The sequence below is a fragment of the Nomascus leucogenys genome, chromosome 1a (genome assembly GCF_006542625.1).
Source record: "Nomascus leucogenys isolate Asia chromosome 1a, Asia_NLE_v1, whole genome shotgun sequence".
Classification (NCBI taxonomy): Eukaryota; Metazoa; Chordata; class Mammalia; order Primates; family Hylobatidae; genus Nomascus; species Nomascus leucogenys.
This window is the reverse complement of record NC_044381.1, coordinates 82,745,638-82,756,849: the sequence shown is the minus strand read 5'-3', so window position 1 is coordinate 82,756,849 and position 11,212 is coordinate 82,745,638.

Below are 11,212 nucleotides of genomic sequence, written 5' to 3'. Positions count from 1 at the left end.
CAGTTGGGGTTGGGTTCAAACCCAGCTCCACCACCCGCTAGCCACATGGCCTTGGGCCAGTTGCCCTGGTGTCTTGGTTTCCTCATCTCTAAAATGGCTAATAATATCTGCTTTGTGGAGTACTATTCAATGTCTTTCTGCTTAAACCGGAGTGGATTCTGTTGTTTGTGACCAAGAACTCCATCTAAACTCTCACTCTTTGAGGTCTTTATATTTGCCAGTGTCTCCCACACGAATCTCTAACAAGTACTCCACGAGACCTGTAAAGCAGACATATGACATAAAACAAATTTGGAACATGAAGAATGAGGCGCCGTGTGGGTTCTAGTCTGGAGGAGAGGTAGAGAGACATCTGCTGTATCTGCTCTTATCTCTAAGACATACTTAGAGATTGTGTGGGAAACACTGGCAAATATAAAGACCTCAATAAAGGAGAGTTTGGATGGGGTTCTTGGTCACAAACAGAATCCCCTCCAGTTTAAGCAGAAAGGCATTGAATAAAGGACAGCTCAGAGAATATCTAAGAGGGTCGGGGAAGAAGGCTTGCCTTCTGGAATGGTGCACAGTTGCACTCCAGACTGCTCGAGGGAACACACCATCACAGCAGCTATCATAGCTGAGCATGGCTCCAGGATGCCACCTTCAGGAGCTCCACCACTGTGGCCTCCGAAAGTGGATGTCTCTCTACCCCTTCTCCAGACTAGACCCGTACAATACAGCACCTCATTCTTCAGGTTCCAAATTTGTTTTATGTGGGTATGTCTGCTTGCAGGTCATAAGCTCTGCCTAAAATCCTGTTCCTTGGGTGGCTAGTGAAGTGAGTTTCTGATTTCTACCTAGGGAGGCAGGACACATGATATGGGAAATTCTTCCAGCATAAGAGGGGCGGTCAGCATTACTGGGTGCTATGCACCTCAAGCATCCATGGTACAGAGCAAAAAACCACATGGCTGTGCAATAAAACCTATATCCAGTGTTCCTTCTTCTCTCTTCCTAGGAAACAAATCAGCACACAGAAACATCTTTGCAGACTTTGGCAGCTCTTCTTCTAAATTCATTAACGAAAGTAGGGGAAAGGAATGGGGAAAACAACAATGATATGCCATTTTACACCATCAAATCAGCAAAATGTAAAATTCTAACAATGCTGTGCAGTGATGAGCATGCAAAGAAATGAAAACTCATATGTGGCTAAGAGGAGTGTGGATTGATGTGGGCATTTTGGCATGCAATTCAGAAATAATCAATGAAATTGAAGATGTTTGTGCTCTATGACCCAGAAATCCCACTTCTAGAGATATTCTCAAATGTGTGTACAGAGACACATAGAAGCTTGTTCATTGCAGCACCATTTGTAATACTGGAAAATTGGAAATAACCAGAATGCACATCAACCAGAAAATGGATAAATAAAATGTGGCTTATCAAATAATAAAACATGATTCCGCAATTAATAAATGAACTAGAACTAGACACAGAAGCATAGAAATGTCTAAGACATAAAAGTTGAGTAAAAAACAAGTTACAGAAGGAAAAAGAGTAAGTCACAGTCTGATACCAATTGTAAGCCAAAAATAAAATTCTAAGCCTCCCAAACAATTGGATGAACCCCTCCTCTCTGTCAAGGGCATTCATTCCTAAGTTGATCTGAAAAGCTAGTTCAGGCCATGATGGGAAGTGGGGGTCAGACAAGCCTCATTACACCCTCCTCCCGTTGGAATTTGGGCACAGCTGACCAGCATTTAACATTAAAACAGAGGCCTTAAGACTGACAAAGCAGACTGTTTGTAGCAATAAGGCACCAACATGACAGACAGCAGACACTAAAAGGAAATGGCCCTGCAAAGCTGTCTCTTATGAGGAAAATGTAGATATTCCCTTTCCTTTCCAGATCTTTTTCCTGATCCAGGAGAGAATTAACTGAGTCTGGCACCTTTTTAAGTCTGATGAGAAACATTTACTATCTATTCTCTCTGAAGCCTGCCACCTGGAGGCTTCATCTGCATAATAAAAACCTTGGTCTCCATAACCCCTTATCTTAACCCAGATACTCCCTTCTATTGATTCTAGGTCTTTAGATAAACTCTTTCAACCAACTGCCAATCAAGAACTCTTTAAATCCACCTATAACCTGGAAGCCCTCCTCCCTCCCCACCACTTCACGTTATCCTGTCTTTCCAGACAGAACCAGTGTACAGCACATGTATTAATTGATGTCTTATTAAAATGATAAAACCAAGCTGTAGCCTGACCACCTTGGGCACACGTTTTCAGGACTTCTTGAGGCTGCATCACAGGCATGTCCTTAACCTTAGCAAAACAAACTTCTAAATTGATTGAGACCTGTCTCAGATACTTTTTTATTTACACAAATAAAAGTTAAAAATGAAAAACACTGCAATCACACGTCCACAGGTACATTTACTTGGAGTAATAATGTAAGTCATGCATGGGGCTGATGTAGACTTAAGTGCCATGGTGCACCTCTCTGGCAGACAGGAAATAAGGAAGACTTCAATTCTATATGAATATGATGTCTATGTACACTGTGCTTCTTATTAAAAGTTTTATGACTTTTTTAAAACTAAAGAAAAGAGTGGGACTTAGAACAACTCAACCCTGGGTAGAAACTCTGACTCTTCTACTTACTAGAAAAAAAATGTTAAACCTTCATGGCCAGGCACAGTGGCTCACGCCTGTAATCCCAGCACTTTGGGAGGCCCAGGTGGGCGAATCACTTGAGGTCAGGAGTTCGAGGCCAGCCTGGCCAACATGGAGAAACCCCGTCCCTACTAAAAATACAAAATCAGCTGGGTGTGGTGGTGGGCGCCTGTAATCCCAGCTACTCAGGAGGCTGAGGCAGGAGAATTGCTTGAACCCGGGAGGCAGAGGTTGCGGTGAGCCGAGATTGCGCCATCGCACTCCAGCCTAGGCAACAAAAGTGAAACTCTGCCTCAAAAAAAGAAATTAAATCTCTCTGAGCCTCAATGCCTTCATCTGGAAAATGGGGCTAATAATACCTATTAGTTGAAACCACATGAAATTGCCTGTTTTGCAGGACAAATGTATTTGCACATCAGCAACTTCATGGTTCAGCCTAACTTTGTTCAGCAGAGCTGTGCTGAGAGCTCATGTAAAGAACCACTCATCTGGCACTCAATGGATAGCCGACCTTATGAAAAGGAGAGGCTGGCACGGTGGCTCACGCCTGTAATTCCAGCACTTTTAGGAGGCTGAAGCGGTGGAACGCTTGAGCCCAGGAGTTCAAGACAAGCCTGGGCAACATGGCAAAACCCCGTCTCTACAAAAAAATATAAAAAAATTAGCCAGGCGTGGTGGCACACGACTGTAGTCCAATAACCGGGAGGCTGAGGTGGAAGGATTGTTTCAGCATGGGAGGTCGAGGCTGCAGTGAGCCATGATCCCATCACTGCACTCCAGCTTGAGCAACATAGTGAGACTCTGTCTCAAAAAAAAAAAAAAAAAAAAAAAAAAAACAGGCTGGGCACAGTGGCTCACACCTGTAATCCTAGCACTTTGGGAGGCCGAGGTGGGTGGATCACCTGAGGTCAGAATTCGAGACCAGCCTGGCCAATATGGTGAAACCCTGTCTCTACTAAAAATACAAAAATTAGCCGGGCATGGTGGAGGCTGCCTGTAGTCCCAGCTACTTGGGAGGCTGAGACAGAATTGCTTGAACCCAGGAGGTGGAGCTTGCAGTGAGCCAAGATCATGCCACTACACTCCAGCCTGGGCAACAGAGCAAGACTCCATCAAAAAAAAAAAAAAAGAAAGAAAAGGAAATATGTTTCATTGGAAGGTTGAGGGTATCCCTGCCTGGAAGCAAAGGAGGAGCTGGATGACCTCTTGGGGGCTCCTCTTTCTAGGCAACCACAGTCTTATCAGGTGAGCCCAGAGTCACCCAAACCATTGGAAGAGGGGGCTCTAGGATGAGGGAACGATACTTACCCATATCAATTCTTACAGCACAGCATTTCCAGTGTTATTTCAAAACAAGAGTATGGATTGGGGGAGACCTTTCAAAGACAGATGAGGCTTTCTCTGGCTTGTGTTTGATGGAGAGGCCTGCAGAGACACATCTGTTTGGCTCAAGTGCAGGACAGCACCAGCCAGAGACCAGACTGTGAGATCAAAGCCAATCAATATGGCCAACTTGGAAAAGGGGCTCCGAAGAAGCTCTACACGAATCTTAAGCTGAACAGACTGGCACATTCTCCCTAGAATCAGCCTTCAAAACATTGAATTCATATCTTCATTATACTTGAGATGGAACAAATTGCCTAGTAAATGTTTGCAGTGAATGCCAGAAATGGCAGCACATGGCGGTTCGGTTTTTTGGGGAAGGACGGGATGGCGAGGGAAGTAAAGAGCTGAAGATGATTAATGACCCAACTCTAGAGGAAAAGACGCTCTAGCCAATTTGTGCTGATTTTCTTGTCTGAAAATGGGGAAAACCCATAGATTATTCAAGCTTAATTGATGCTTTTGCAGCAAAGGAAAAGAAAGGTGCTTAATTCATATATATACTCTCCGAGGTCCATTACCAAGCTGTCACCTCCATCAGCCAAGCCAGTAGGTTTTCTTCTAGCTCTCCTGTCTATGCACACACAGCTGTGCACCCAGCAGTACATCAATCCCTGGCAACTGGCTGGTCGGGTTGTTTAAGAGAAGAAAGTAGAATGGAGAAAGAGTGAAAAAAATCTGGACAGAGAAGCAACACCTTTGGTCTTTGCAGTTTAACAATTTAATTTGTTCTCTTCAAGTTGCAATTTTTCTGGTCTTATCCCTGAAATAGTATTAAAGGACTTATCCAAAGTCACATCAACTTCACTGGCCAAACTTGAAATTCTTGGGCAAGTACTTAACCTCTCTGAGTCCCAGTGTGTTCATCCATATGACAGGGACATTTGTAAATTAGGAACAACATTTTCCTCACAGAGTTGTGGTGGAAGATACATGAATGACACAGACTGGATGTTCCATAAATGTTATCTGCCGCCACTGGCATTTATCAGAACAGGTGGTTTTCATGTATAGGACCCTACAGTACATAACAGGTTCAGGAAGAGGAAGAGAGTACAGGAAAATGTGTAGCATGTAATAGATTTTAACTACCTAATTTTTCCTACTTTGACCAAGTGAACATAAATATAATACCCTTGCATACTCAGAAGCCTAAGAGTGTACCCAGTCCAACCAGCACACGAATAAACAAGATTTTATACAAATGAGTTAGCCCTTCAAATCACATGTTAACTAACCAAGAGGAAAGCATGAAAGAAGTATATAGCAAAGCCCTGGTAAGACCATATTTCCTGGTAAGTGAATGCCTTTTAATTCCAGCTGTTGTTAAAAGCAGGTTGTAAAAAGAGGGGAAAAAAAAAACAATGAGAGGGGCAGGATGTTTGCACAATGAGAAGGAATTGTCCAGACAGCACTCAGCTGTGAACTGTCCTTTTCCTCCGGAAGCCCTTTCCCCAGCAAAGGCTGTGTAGGATGCATTTGCATTCAAGGAGAGTTGCCCCTCCAGCATCTCCCAAATTGCCCAGATGGGCATTCATAGGAAATGCAAATTTAAAATAAAAGCTCGAGAAAATCAATTGAGTTCTACAATGGGCATGTATTTCTTTTGTAATCAGAAGACAATAGATCTCATTAAAAAGAAATAAAGGAAGCCAAATTGATTAAGCCTATACAATTGAGGCAGAAAGTCTGTGTACATTAAAGCCTAATCTTTGTAAAGAGTTGCAGACAGAGAGATCGAGAGTACACAACAATCTGTCTACAAACTTTGAGGTAAGGGAGCAACCAATATAGTGTTGAGCAGCAGGAGCCAGCAAGGGACATGGGTCATTAGGGTTCATCAGCAAACAACAGCTAAAGAGAAGGCAAAGAAAGGAAAGGTTTGGACCCAGAATGAAACCACCTTAGCACTGCTCATACCTGTAGAGGACAGAGGAGATTGGTAGTTATCAACAGAATTGCTTTACTGGAACAGTCATAAAGCAAAATATCCCTTGCTCTAGATAATGTCCCCCACCTACCAAGGTGCAGGATTTCAGTCCTGGTTTCTTGTGTCTCCTTAAGAAGCTCCAAATGCTGAGTGTGGTAGCTCATGCCTGTAATCTCAACACTTTTGGAGATTGAGGCAGGAAGATCACTTGAAATCAGGAGTTTGAAACCAGCTTGGGCAACATAGCAAGACTTCATCTCTCCAAAAATTTAAAAGTTATCTGGGTGTGGTGGCATGCACCTATGATCCCAGCTATTTGGGAAGCTGAGGTGAGAGGATCGCTTGAGCTCAGGAGGTTGAGGCTGCATTAAGCCAAGACCACACCACTGCACTCCAGCCTGGGTGATAAAGAGGGAAGCTGTCTCTTAAAAAAAAAATCTCCAAAGGAAGGGAGAGTGATTTCCATTTACAGAGTCTCTGTCCCCACTCCAGTCTCTGTCTACAACTCTATTCTACTGTCTGCTGTTACTCTGCTGGCCCTAGTTGGTGGACCATGCCTGGTGCACCTCATTCTCCCAGGCTACTGATCCAGATGCTTTTCTTGGCTGTTGCTTCTGCCAATTGTCTCCAGGCAGCTAGTCTCTGCTGTGCTACATGCTACCGCAGACAAACTGCCACAGTTCAAAACCATGGATGCTCCTGATACCATGCCCAGTCCACCCACCCCAAGGTCCTAATCTTCTGTGACCTCCAAACTGCTCAGGGTCTGTGCCACCCGACACTGGTCCTCAGCTTTCCCTTCACAGCTGCACTGCTTGCCTGTTTTTTTCACCATGTGTTTCCAGTGCTTGGTAAGTAATTGTTGACTGAATTAGTCAATGAACATGAAAGTGATAGTGGCAAGAGGCAGACAAATGCCTAGGCAGATGGGGCAAGTACCTGGTAAAACCCCACCTCCAAGCCAAAGACAGTTTAAAGCCTGATAGCCAAGCTACAAGTCAAATCCATGGACCAGATTAAGAACCTGTCTTCCCATTTGGCATGCTTTCCTCTGATTGATCCCCACCCTTCAACTATTTTACACATACCTACCCTTTCCTAATTGGTTTTCTATACTGCCATACTCACCTTTGAGTGGTGCATTTGCTTTAGCCTTTCTCTGCATACTTACAAACCAATCAGCATGCACTCCCCTATTCTGAGCCCATAAAAGCCCCGGACTCAGCCACACTGAGACAGAAATCACCTGACTGTGGGGGTGGGGGACCCCCTCAGTTTTCAGTGTGCCCTGGAACAGCTCTCAGCATGCCCTCTCTGCTGAGAGCTGTTCCATCACTCAATAAAATTCTTCTCCATCCTCCTCACCCTTCAATTGTCAGCATATTCTCATTCTTCTTGGACATGGGACAAGAGCTCAGGAACCACTGCACACGGGTACAATCTATAACACAGGTGGGCTGGGGCATGCCTGGCCCAGCCACAGGCTAAGCCAGTGCACAAGCTAGACTAAGCATGGGTGGGCTGAGTGAACAGGGTGACTCCTGTGTCAGCCGGTGTGCCTAAGCAAGGCCTGGGGTGGGGCGTCATCAGCTAGAGGTCTTCAGCTGGCAAAGTGATTGGGAAAAATCCTACGTAAAAAGGAAGAGGAAGAGATATTTCAGATGGTTCTTGAAGGACAAGGGAGTGAAACGTATTGAATACTCACATAGCTAGACATTGATACCAGGTTTTTCTTCAAGGGAAAATGCCCAGAGGCTGTATTTACCACTCTGGTCAATTTTCCCACAATCCAGAATCTGCCCCTCAATCTTCTAAACCAGAAACTCAGCTTTCACATTCTCTAAAGAATCAGGCTCACAGTAACCAAATAATAAACTCAGAAAACCCACTTGCTTCCTCATACACACACACACACACACACACACACACACACACACACACACACAAACGGTAAACAAAAACACCTGTTATTTGGATGAGAAGAACCTATGAACATAAGTGATCAGTACACTCACTGCCTCTGGAAAGACCCACTTGGAAAATCAACAATAATCAAAAGGCAGCTTGGTAACAATGAAATGAAACCAAGGAAAGTGAGAAGAAGCAAATGTGTAATTGCCATTAGGCTTAGATGGTCTGATGTATGAGTGGGCATTAGAATTCTTATGGTTGCAAATGACAAAAAACCCAACTCAACTGGCTTAGGCAAAAAAGGGTTCATACAATTGAGAAAAACAGAAGCAGAGCTGATCCCAGGCATGACTTAATATAAGAACCTAAAGGGATCTAGTGCCTCTCTTTATATCTCTTGTCCTGGTTCCTGTTGGTTAGCTCTACCCCAGACAAGTTCTCTCCACCATGACAGCAATGCGGCTGCAGTTCCTCCAGCATCACACTCTAAACTCCAAAACTAGGTTAGGACATATTTCCTTTTCTAGTAGATCTGCAAAAGTCCTAAGATTCACACATTATAGTCAGGGGACTGAAAAGTGCTTACTAGCCTAGGCTTATCCCATGCACCAGCCCTTGAATTGGGGGTGAGACCATGCCTAAAATATGTGGCCTTAGAATGAGGGAGGGTGACTCACAACATTAATCGAAGACTATTAATAAAAATAGGATGAATAGATACTATGAAGAAAAATTAACATCTTTCAGAGCCTACAATTTATGATGATATGCTCTTGTGAAGACAGTGGGAAAATTTAGTTTGCTGTGCACACTCCTGCACCCAGTCTCTGCATAATGCATGCCCTCATCAGTAAGCCTGGGACTTACCGATCAAGACTCTCCCTTTCCTGATTAGTGCGTGGACATGCACTTCTTTTCCTGGGGCTCCACTGCTCACCAACTGCAGTTAACATAACACATTTAGTCCACCACAGCTGAGGCTTCCTGGTTGGAAGCTCTTTATTCTCTCTCCTACAAATGCCTTCACATGCCTGTGCTCTTATCCAAGGCAACTCATATGCTTTGTGGAGAAAACAAATCTGTGCCCCATAGAAAGCTGGGGGTATAGTCTAATGAAACTCCTACAGACACATTTACTTTAAAGTCTTAAGTGCCACCTCAATGTTTAATATAGATTTTTTCATTCTATGCTGCAGTATTTTTCCTACCTGCCAGGACAAATGGGATCCCCAGGACTATATGTCATGCTCCACACACTGAGCCCTGATTCACCCAAGTCATCAGTCCACATATAGACTTGGATGGAATGTGATCCCATAAAGTATGGAATCTGGCTCCCTGAGTGGCCACTAAGGGGCTAGCTGATGAACCTGGAAGCACAGAGAAGTCAACTTGGTGTGGGGCAAATAACCGGGGACAGAGAGAAGGGAAGGAGTTGGGCAGGTGAGTTTCCTCAGTTCTCCTTCCCAGGGGCTGTCCTGCAATGTGGTTTCCCCTTGCTACCCTTGCCTACCAGGTGACCTGTTGTGTCTCCATGGCTTGCAATGGAGTGGGGCCAATGCTGCTGGGTAGTGCCTCACATCACTTCCAATCTCCCCTTTTCTCACCACCATTTTTTCCCTCACCTTCATCCCCTGGCTTCTACCTCTCCCATAAAGCAGCAGCACATTAATCTTGGCTTCTGGCTCTGCTTTCTAGAGGAGCCTAGGCAAAAACATGATCCGTTCTTGCATAACTCTCAAGAGAGCAATCTTATTTCCAACTTTATAAGACATCTCAATGTAGTCCCCAAGATCTGGCAACAAGCAGGGTAGAAAGGAAAGAAATCCCAAGCCTAGAGAATAGCACGGCCAGAGGCACATAGCTGCCAGAGTCCATGATGGAGCAGGATGATGAGGGGAAGTAGCAAGAAAGATGTCCCAGACGCAGGAGGGGCTTATGGGCCAGGCCCTCCAGGAAGATGTTTACTATCCCTACCTCCATCCCAGATTCTGAATGCCGAACTAGGAGGCTCCCTCCCCCCATCCTCAGTAAGTGTTACTAAAGTAACGAGTCACTGTTACTGATCCCTCGGTTGTCATTGGGCAAGGAAAAGGCTGAGAGACACTGGCACAGGTGGGAAATGCAGGTCAAAGTGTGACAGGCACACTAACCGGCTTAGTCTTCCTCCTATAAACCATGGAGGGCCTAAAGAGGTTTCTGAGCAATGGAAAGATAGAAACGATGATGGTTAATTTTGAGGGTCAACTTGATTGGATTGAAGGAAGCAAAGTCTTGATCTTGGGTGTGTCTGTGAGGGTGTTGCCAAAGGAGATTAATATTTGAGTCAATGGACTGGGAGAGGCAGACCCACCCTCAGTCTGGGTGGGCACCATCTAATCAGCTGCCAGAGTGGCCAGAATAAAAGCAGGCAGAGGAACAGGGAAGGAGTAGACTGGCTGAGTCTTCTGGCTTCCATCTTCCTCCCATACCAAATGCTTCCTGCCCTCGAACCTCAGACTCCACGTTCTTCAGCTTTTAGACTCTTGGACTTACACCAGTGATTTGCCAGGGGGCTCTTGGGCCTTCAGCCACAGGCTGAAGGCTGCACTGTTGATTTCTCTGCTTTTGAAGTTTTGGGACTCGGACTGGCTTCTTTGCTCCTCAGCTTGCAGATGGCCTATTGTGGGACTTCACCTTGTGATCATGTGAATCAATACTACTTAATAAACTTCCCTTCATATATTCATCTGTCCTATTCGTGCTGTCCCTTTAGAGAACTCTGACTAATACAGAGCTGATTTTTAACAATACAATCCTGGTGATGATGTCGAAGATGAATAGTAAGGAAATGAGTTTGGGGGCTTCTTTTTTCTAACCTGATGACTGGTGAGATGAGAAGGAAGTTGTTTCAAAAATGATCTCCAATTGAGTGATGATGCTATAAAACAAGTCAGGAAATAAAGCAGGAAAAATTGTTTTACCTAAATGTAGAATAAACAATGAGTTTGATCTGAGATGCTCTGGGCATGAGGTCATATGGGACATTAAAATGAACCCATCTTAGCAGGCAACTGGAAATACGGACGTGGAGCTCAGGAGAGAAGTGGGGACTGGAGATACAAAGTCACGTAGCATCAGCATGATGTGAGGGTGGAAGCCAAGACAGTGGGTGGCATTGCCTCTGGAGAGAAAGGACTGCAGTGGAGCTCTGAGTGCAGCCAACCCAGCTGAGCGATGGCGAAGGAAACGGGACCAGGAGGTGGAATCAGGACAATCTGTCAAAAGGCAGAGGAGAGGCAGTCTCAAAGACTTCAAGCAAGCACCCAAAACAGAGGCAAATCAATC